Here is a 10,757-nt window from a genome sequence, read left to right on the forward strand (position 1 = left end):
CACACTCTGCTCACTGCCAGCTTCAACAATCGAGGCTTTCTGCACTAAGGTGGCATAGTCTGTCAGCTCTAACACCGCCACTCGGTTTTGGATGCATTGTTTCAGACCAAGCTGAAACCTTCGCGCTTTCTTTTCTTCGGTATTCACAAACTCAGGCACAAATCTCGACAACTCAGTAAACTTGGCATCATATGCTGCCACAGTCATCTTATCCTGTTTCAACTCCAGAAACTTAATCTCCATCTGGGTTTCCATAAACCTAGGGAAGTACTTGTCTAAGAATAGTCGGGTAAATCTATCCCATGGGATCACAACATCAGTCTCTAGGTTTCGTTTGGACTCCCACCAGTAGTTAGCTTCTCATTTCAACATGTAAGAAGAGAAAATGGTCTTGTGTCGTTCCTCAACAACTAGTATCTCGAAGGACTTTTCTATCTCTTTGAGCCAGGCCCGTGCTTCAAAGGGGTCGGTAGATCCTAGAAACTTTGGGGGTTTGAGAGATTTGAAGGCCCTAAAGGCAGTGGTTGCAGTCTGTTGGACAGCATGTGGCTGTGGTGGAATAGGCTGTTGGTTCAGATTTGCTCTTAGCAGTTCCATAAATTCATTCATGGGGTTCCCTCCCTGATGGGTATCCTCAACATCTTCTTCTACATATTCTTCCTCATCATATTCATTATAGTCTAGGTCCTTTTCACTTTCTTCATTTACTACAGGGCCAGGTTCATTCCGTTGTTGGTTAACTGGTTCTGCGGGCTGTGCCCTGGTTCCTCTTTTACGGGGTGGCATTGTTCCGATAATGAAGATTTGTCAACATAGTTGTAATTATAACAGTTAGATTAATTTATTTATGTGTAAGCATGCCATTTATTATCTAGCATGTTTTTATAAAGTGCAATAATATGGACATCAATTTCTTGATAACTGCTTAGATATATATTTCATAAGGTTATCCACTTATATCTTGGGGAACAAAACAACTAGCTGAGTTCATACATGCCTGATTATAATACATCACTACTTGTCCTGAATACTGAAATGCAAATATAGAAGTCGTGTACCCTGAAGTGCTAGGAACGCTATCTACTACTAGCTATCCTATCAAAATTAGTGACAAGTCACCCAGCCTTCTTCAAGGTCCATATCTAGTCACTAGTCCCTCAGTCACTGTCACCGCGCGTGAGGTTACGCACCCTCCTCATCGCTCCTGCCAACATCAGCTCTGCATCAACTACCGGGATATATCCTCCAATCGTTGTCATCCTCATCTGAACCCGGGTACGGAGCTCGATCCCATCAATCTCTCTGCTGGCTATGGCTGGGGAAACAGCTCTGAAATCCCCTGGGTATCCTAGTCTGATGGCTCTCTCAGCTGTCAATGCCTGGCGTAACTCTGCAATGCGAGCATATGTTGCAGTAATCTCAGCATTAAGCTGAGCCACCATCCAGTCGTGTATAGCTACATGTATGGTCGTCGGGGGTGGTAGAGGTGAGTCTGGGTCGCTAGAGGATATGTCGTAAGCCTCGTAGACCTGTGCATATATCCCATCCTCGTCATCATCATCAGTATAGGGCATAGGGCTCTGAATCCCTGGGGGTGGGGTTGGAGAGCGAATAGTCGGGTGAGGGTACATCTCTACATCCCTCCAGCCTACGCCATCTCCCTTGGTCATCTCAATGTCATTAGCTATGGGGACAGGAAGGTCAGTCCCCTCCTCTGGGATATCCTCAGTAGGGTCATCATCTGAATCATCAATGGGTGGGTTCTCTGGCTCGGGAGTAGGGTCATGCTCAGGAACCATAACATCCTCAACAGGGTCAACCTCCCTCATAGGCTCCACAGGTACCTGACACAATAGGCAAGGTGTTACTAACTTAGAGTCGAAATTCCCTTGAGGGTAAAACTGTCAAGACTACCCGTGTAGCCCGATGACGAACTCGATTTGGGCTCTAATTGATTATTTTATTATTATTACATCTACGTATTTTATATCCTATCGTTTCCAAGATTTGATAACCTAAGGCTCTGATACCATTTCTGTGGCGCCCCAAAATCCGGGGTCAGGAATCTCAGAGGCCACGCCATCTAAACTACTACAACCACATAACTCACACTATAATATATAAATACTCACGCTTCACGACCCCACACTTATCACACACACACTTACAGGTTATTATCTTAGAAACGAACCATTCATAACTAGAGTAATTCCACCATAAAGTGATAATTATTACAACCCAAAAGTGATTAAGTCTTACCGGGGAGTAACCTTTAAGTAAGGATAGTCCGTCGGACAAATATACGTTTCTTGTTTATTAACTTACATAAGTCATACTTATAAATAAGCCGAACTAAAAATAACTGAAAACTAATCCAGCTTATTCCGACTACCTGTGGTACAGCACCAAACAATCTATGGAACAACTGGCCATTTCCTACCCGTTTCCTGGCTGTGGTTCTCATGGAAGACATCTTGATTCACTGTTGTGGTGTGTCAATTTAAGAAAACAAGTGTGAGCTATAATGCCCAGCATAATAATGTACAGTATGCAAATGACTGTATGCTAACCTACGTAAAACATAATATATGATAGTTATATTTTATTCGAAATTAGTTTTCCTTGGTGATACACACATTCTTATGAAAAAAATTCTTTAATTGATTTTATTAACTTGTAAATACCTTAAAAGTAAACCCAGCACCTAGGATTGGGTTACGGTATTGCATCACAATTCTAATTGGAAGAATTAGGACATTCGTTGGAGCCACCGCATACGATGATCAGTCGTACTGTGATAAAAGTAACATTTTCTACTAGTAGAAGGACGACACCTTCATCTCCCGGTTATCACCCTTTCCGCATACGGGCTATATGTCCTCATTTCGGGTATACACACACTTCGTAGTTCCGTAGGTACATATTGTACCGTCTCCTACGGTACCAGTAGTCTATCCAATACACGAAGTACTTGGATCCTACCCCTCCCTTGTCCTTTAGGAGATCCTATCATATCTCGAGAACTCGATCTCACATAGAAGTTCCCCCAAGCGTTTTGCTTGTTGATAGGCATAACTTTACTTTATATATATGTATGTACTTCCAAAAGTTTTCGGAGGAAGTACTAAGGATGTGAGTTGACCATTGTCAACAGATAATTAAATAAGGGGGAAAAGTTTCTCCTTGAAACTATATTCAAAATATTAAATAAGTCGGGATAATATTCTCCGACGATCTGAAATTATTCGAATGATTTTCGAAATCAGAAAGTAATTTAAATCCGGTTCTATGATTTTTAAATCATAAATAAACCCTTTAATAAATATTAATTAATTAAATGATAATCGATAAATAATTAAACCTCAAATGAGTTTACTCTTGTAAAAGAATATTTGAAATAATATTCCTCAACTAGTTTATGTCTATGAAATTAATAATCCTTAATGTTTAATTGGGTTTGAAATAAATAATCGTTGGAGTATACTTCTCACATAATAAAGGGATAGGTATATAATATTTATTATTCGAACAATAAAATATAGTTGAGGGAATATGATCGTTGGAAAGTCGTTTTAATAAAAGTTCGATGTATTTTAATGGTTCGTAAGTGGACGTTGAGTCCCTTTAAAACAGACTATTATGGACTTGTAATCGTCCTATAATATCACCGGAATGATTCCCGGGTTTTTATCTTGAAATTCCAACCGAATCTCGGTCTTATTATAATACATTACGCTTATAGCGGAATTAAATATTTCACGATATATAATTATCGTACAACATTGTTATATCATGCAAAATTCAATAACTACGTATCATGGCAAACATGGTACTTATGTAATGATAATAAAATAATCCTTTCACAACACAAAAGTAAATGGAGTTAGATTCGTAAACTTGCCTGGGTATCTCGAGGTGGAGGATGCTCTAGGTTCCGCTCGGAAATCTATTAATCATAAACACAATTCATTAGGTCCCGTTCTAATTTACGGCGACTCGCATTCATGCGCTACTTATTATACGGCGACTCGCATTCATGCTCTCAACTTGTACTACCGTTATTATTCATTTAAGTCCTTATTCACATCATGGTCGCTTCATTTCTCTAAGTATCTTAGGTTCATTTTCATTATCGCCGTCGGCTACCCTTATGGATTCTACGGTTTCTACTCGCGTGGTCTCGGCTCCTATATTTTTATAAAATTGAAAAACCATTATTTTCACTTGAAATTTTTATGGCAGTTATCTCTGTAAAAATTTCATGATTTATGAACACTTTTAAGTCGATCCTTTATATTTTCAAAGTTCGTAATTCGTAGCAGTTTTTGTCGCGTAAATCACTTTTAGTAAAACGGCCATAACTTTTGATTCGTAAATCGGAATCAAGCGATTCAAGCGCCTAAACGATCCTTATAACATTTTCTATCATAATAAAGGGTTATTGTTCAAGAAACTACAGTTTATATCTTCGGGAATTTCTGCAGAAACTTAAAGTAACGATTTGTTCGTTTTAACGGAATTACGTTTACGATCGGGGTTTCCTTTACGCCTTAACTCTTAACACAACCACCAACAATCATCATCTCATAATCAACACACAAACTCCTCTAAAAAATATCATGTTCTTGAGGCAACAATAATCAACCTCACATCTACTTAACTAAACATCAAGATTTCAACAATACCACTTCTAAAACTAGGTTTACATCGACATACTAAATGGATCTTGAAAATGAATCTTAAATAAAGTTGGGCCAAAGATTTTTACCTTTCTTGAAATCTTGAGATGTGTTCTTGAGGATGGTGGAGTCTTGGAAGTGCTTGGTATGATTTTTGGAACCTAAAACCACCATTGAAATAAAGAAACCAAAGACGAGTTACTATTCATACTATTCACTAGTAACTTTCTTGATTTTATTTCACCCATCAAACCTTGATAAAAAGAGATGAAAGAATTTTCTTACCTTAGTTTGTTTGTTAGGAAGCTTGAGAATTAATGGGATGATTTTACCATGGCTAGATTTTGAGATTTTGATTTTGAATTCCTCCCTTTTCTTGAAATAGCCGAATGGAACAAGTGGGGAGAGAAGGAGGGTTTTTATGCTTGCTTCCTTGGTTGTTTCTAGGAAATGGGATTGGTGATATCTTATATTAATATGATATTCTTCTAGTTTGTATCCTAGGATTTTATTCTTGTTGCAAATCTTGGGGACAAATCCAAGTAGCATGCTAGTTTACAAGCTAAACTACATGTGATAGCTTCCTTAGCACACTATTTGGCTAGCTTGCTTGATCATCCTAAGTTTAGCTCACTATTTGATAAAGTAACCATGGTTACTTTCTTACCATGGTTAGTTAGTGCGTTATGTTTATTTAATCGTTTACGCGTTCGCTCGGTCGCTTAAGCGTTTTCGTAATACTTACTCGTAAATGGTTCGCGACGTAAGTCCTTTCGTATTTAATCCTTATATTTTGAATTATCATACTTGAATATAAATCCGTAGGGTTTTAATCTTGTAATTATATTGTGATTCCCGTAATCCTCGATGAGTCGTAAATACGGTCATTTTTCAAAGTTCGTTTTCTTCGAAAACTATTAGCGTTTACATACACTCATTTGGTACGTATAATCATAATATCAACTCCGAAACTCATTTTCTCATGCACTACATAGTGTGGGCTCAAAAGTTTTTCCCGTCCGTCAGGGTTACTATTCATTAACGTTTTACAAGGTCTCAAAAATTCGAGTTATTACAAAAATACTCCAGTCTAATCTTTTAGTCCCTCCGTCCCGGTGAATCGACAAAGAACCGAGTAAGAATGGCTGAGAATTTCCTTCTCAATCCGGCCAAATGTACTCGTAAAATAGTCACAATGGTTATACATGCCAATTCGCGTAGAAAGTGATTATTCAAACCCCTTTTCCAATTGCCTACAGACTCTATATATAAGGATAATCCATATATAATCTATGTAGTTCTTTAGGACTGAACTCTATGCCTTGAAGAATAATCCATATTTTTGATATTCCAAAACCAGTTCTCACAGTTAATGCAACTATTTTTAAGTGAGGTTGAAGTGTTTAAACTCGGATGAACACTATATTTCCATAATAATCCAATAAAACGTGTAATTATCCATAGAGATAGGTATTTATATTTTAGTTATTGTTATTAATCACTTTTATAGTGATAAAATCCTGTTAAAATATCATTCCGTGAAGAAAAGAATTGTTCTCCTGTATTTCAGGAGATACAGTCCTAGTAGGACACCAATTTTGCATACACTGATGCTCCCGCATCAGTACGCCAGCTTTCCTGGTACTTCCAGAACCTAACCTGTCCATCCAGGAATACTCCTACTCCTGATATTGAACATCATATGTCATTACCATGCTTACCTACTGTACAACTAAACTTCCCTAACCAGCTGAAACTTCACAAGAGACCTTGTACCTTGGGCACTTGTTGAGTGGCATTTATGACACTTTATAATGCTCTATTAAGATTTGAATTAATACATTTGTACTTAAGTTGTTGGTGTTTTAATGTGTTTTCTAGTGTTTTTGTATTTCAGGCATTAATCCAGGAATTAGGTGAATTAGCATTATTTTGGTGCTAATATGGTGTTAGGATGGTGTCTAAGGAATAAATCTCGGGAAGGAAACTCAATTGCAGCAAGAATTAAAGAAAACAAGAACTTTTTCCAGAAGCACGTCGCGCCCGCACTGGTCTAGTGCGCGGCCGCGCCCAAACAACAGAAAGCCAGCGTGCCCACGCTGATGAAGCGCGCGGCCGCGCCGGGTCGGGAGAATTGAATCCTGATTCTACTCAAATTCTAATTGTAAGACTTCTACTTGCATGGGCTGCTATATATGTTTAAATAAAGACGTTTTCCAAGAGAGGTGGACGTACTAGATCACAAGGAGAAGGCATCGGAAGACCGTTTTAGCACAATCCAATGAAGACGAAGAAGATTTAGTTTATACTCTTGATTCTTTGTTCTAAGTTGTAACTTGGATGCTAATTCATGAACCTTACTCTTGTTTCATACTTGGTTTTATCATTTATTCAGTATAAAAACTATGTTTATTATACCATGCTTTCATCGGAACCCACATTGATGATGAGTCTGATTATGGGCTAATCGTTACCTGGGGTTCTAGCGGATTTAATTATGGATTTCTTTAGTTAATTTATTTTGATGCCTTAGTGTGTGGTGATTATATGATAACCTAGTATTGGTTGTGCTTATTCGTCTTATGAGCATCGCGAACTTATGAGATAGTGTGTTAATCTTTAATGAAGTGACAGTGAATTTAAGGATTTAGAACTTGCCATACTAGCATAGGTTCATGTGTTATTGTTATACATGATTCGTAGGTAATTTTAACCATCTTACTTGCCCTATGTAATTATGATAGATAACTTTTGCTTTAAGCCATTATGTTGTCAAATTGTATAGACATATAGGGTCTCAATATAATTGGTGTCTATTCAGCTTCTATCTCTTTTGTGGATGTCTGATAGTATGTTATTCGTGCAACGAAAGTTAGCGTTTAGCAGTTTCGTGTTATCTGATTAGTATCATCACCATTGCATGCTAAGGTTAAGAACAATAAGGCTATTGAATGAAGTATTTAATGATGTTAGAATCCCATGTTTATCTCATATAATATACAACTCTCTTTTATTCTCTTATTTATAATTGTTAGTTTAATTCGTAGTTATAATCAACCCCAAATTGTTATAGTCTTAGCATTGGATAATAACCATATCATTGGTGCATAAGTGCATAAATCAAATAGTTAACCAAGCCGGTCTCTATGGGAACAAACTAGAAATAATTCTATATTACTTGCGATCGCGTATACTTGCGTGAATATTAGCGCGTGTTTAGCCCTAACAAGTTTTTGGCGCCACTGCCGGGGACTGCAGTGTTAACTTTTAGTTTATGTGTTTATCATCAGTGATCGTTAAAGTTCATTGACTCGGACATTGTTACTTACCTACTCTTTTGTTTGTCATGTTTCAGGTACTCTAGCGATCGTGTATTCATACGCGTTCGCGAGCTCGTAGGAGAATTCTGGATAAAGACAAGGAAGAAGTTTTAGAGGAGCGAAGGGTAGATTTTGAGGATGAAGAGAAAGTAGTAGAAGAAGAGAAGATTGAAGAACCACCTTTGTTAGAGATGAGAGATCAAGCAGATAATAATAAGGCTTTGATGGACTATTCTAAGCCTAAGATCAATGATATTCAGTCAAGCATCATCAGACCAGCCATCGCGGCTAACACTTTTGAGATCAAGTCGAGCACGATTCAGATGATACAAAACTCAGTTCAGTTGGGGGTTCTTCTTCCGAAGACCCCAACATGCACATCAGGGATTTCATCGAAATCTGCGACACGTTCAAGTTCAACGATGTGTCTGAAGATGCTATCAAGCTGCGACTATGCCCATTCTCTTTGAGGGATAAAGCGAAGTGCTGGTTACATTCTCTACCACCAGGGTCTATCACCAGATGGGAGGATCTTTCTCAAAAGTTTCTCACTAAATTTTTTCATATGACAAAGACTGCTGCAATCAAGAATGCTCTTACTCAGTTTGCTCAGCAAACTAGTGAAACTCTGTGTGAGGCTTGGGATCGTTATAAGAAGATGCTAAGGAAGTGCCCACACCATGGCATGCCTGATTGGATGATTATCAACTATTTCTACAATGGTTTAGGTACACAATCTAGACCTATGCTCGATGCAACATCTGGTGGAGCCTTATGGGCTAAAAGCTACAATGAAGCTTATGAGTTGATTGAGCTAATGGTAGCTAATGAATACCAGAATCCTACACAAAGAATGTTGCAAGGCAAGGTTGCAGGAATTCTGGAGGTCGATACAGCTACTGCTATAGCTGCTCAACTTAAGGTTTTGACGATGAAAGTGGATTCTTTAGCTAATTATGGAGTTAATCAAATCACTAGTGTTTGTGAGCTTTGTGCGGGAGTACATGAAACTGAGTAGTGTGTTATTTCTAGAGAATCGGCTCAATTTGTGAGCAACTTTCAAAGATAACATCAACAAGCTCCAACCACTTATCATCCAAATTACCGCAATCATCATAACTTCAGTTGGAGCAACAATCAGAACACGGTACAATAGCCTTATCAACCATACACAGCAAAGCAGTATAACCCTCCTGGTTGTCAACAACAGCAATATGCACCAAGACAACAACTTCAACATCAACAGTTACCTCAAGTAAATGAAAAATCTGAATTGGAGGAGTTGAGGCTCATGTGTAAGAGCCAAGCTGTTTCCATCAAGACCTTGGAGAATCAGATTGGGCGAATTGCTAATGCATTACTGAATCGTCAACCTGGCATGCTTTTGAGCGATATTGAAGTGCCAGGAAAGAAGGAAGGTAAGGAGCATGTTAAAGCAATCACATTGAGGTCTGGTAAGGTTGTGAATCTTGAAAAAGCTAAGGCTCTAGATTCTGAAGTTAAGGCCGAAGAAGAAGAAGTACAGAAGGAAGCCGAAGTGGAACCAAAGAACTCTACTGTTGAGCACACTCCTCCTGAGGGTAATATATGGGAGAAACAGATCTATCATCCACCTCCTTGTCCTAAGAGGCTGCAGAAGAAAAAGTCGGATAAGCATTTTGCGAAGTTTCTGGATGTGTTCAATCTTCAAAAAGTTGGACTTGCCTGATCCAAAGCCTACATACATGACTTTGCAGTTGGCCGATCGTTCTATTACATATCCACGAGGTTTTATGGATGATATCTTGGTTAAAGTGGATAAACTCATTTTTCCTGCTGATTTTATAATTATTGATTTCGAGGAGGATAAGAAAATTCCCATAATCTTGGGAAGACCTTTTTTGGATACTGGCCGAACCTTGATAGATGTGCAGAAGTGTGAGCTTACCATGCGAGTGATGGATCAGGATGTAAATTTTAATGTGTTCAATGCTATGAAATTCCCTACGTAAAATGAGGAGTGTTTTAAGGTGGAGATGGTCGATTATGTAGTTAATTCTGAACTCGATTTGTTGCTGAGGACCGATGCCTTAGAGAAAGCCTTGTTGGGGAATTCCGATAGTGAAGATGACGAAGGGGATAAGCACTTGCAATATTTGAATGCTTCTCCATGGAAGCGAAGGATGGACATGCCGTTTGAATCTCTTGGATTGGAGGAGCTGAAAAGTTCTCCAACGCGCCTCAAGCCATCTATTGAGGAAGCTCCTACTCTTGAGCTTAAGCCTTTACCTGAACATTTAAGGTATGCATTTTTAGGTTATGCATCTACTTTGCATGTTATTATTGCATCTGACCTTTCAGGTTGCGATGAGGAGAAGCTTTTGAGAATTCATAGAGAATTTAAATCGGCAATTGGTTGGACTATAGCAGATATCAAGGGAATCAACCCTTTGTATTGTATGCATAAAATTCTACTAGAAAAAGGAAGAAAGCCTACTGTTGAGCAACAGAGAAGGCTAAATCCGATCATGAAAGAGGTTGTGAAGAAGGAAATTGTCAAGTGGCTAGATGCAGGGATCATCTATCCTATTTATGACAGTTCATGGGTGAGCCCAGTTCAATTTGTGCCAAAGAAAGGTGGTATCACTCTGGTAGCTAATAAAAATAATGAGCTTAACGAACAGTCACGGGGTGGAGAGTTTTTATGGATTATAGGAAGCTGAACAAAGCTACAAGGAAGGATCACATCCCTCTTTCTTTCATTGATCCTGGATGGCTA

At 38.5% G+C, this 10,757-nt stretch overlaps 1 non-coding gene across 1 annotated transcript; it reads right to left on the reverse strand.

Moving 5' to 3' along the window:
• Positions 1 to 8,579: 8,579 nt before the first annotated feature.
• Positions 8,580 to 8,686, reverse strand: LOC141682219 (small nucleolar RNA R71). Its single transcript, XR_012559620.1, has one exon. It is a non-coding gene; the product is annotated as a small nucleolar RNA R71 (small nucleolar RNA).
• Between the last annotated feature and the right edge of the window lie 2,071 nt (positions 8,687 to 10,757).

Source organism: Apium graveolens, chromosome 8 (assembly GCF_009905375.1).
Source record: "Apium graveolens cultivar Ventura chromosome 8, ASM990537v1, whole genome shotgun sequence".
Taxonomy (NCBI): domain Eukaryota; kingdom Viridiplantae; phylum Streptophyta; class Magnoliopsida; order Apiales; family Apiaceae; genus Apium; species Apium graveolens.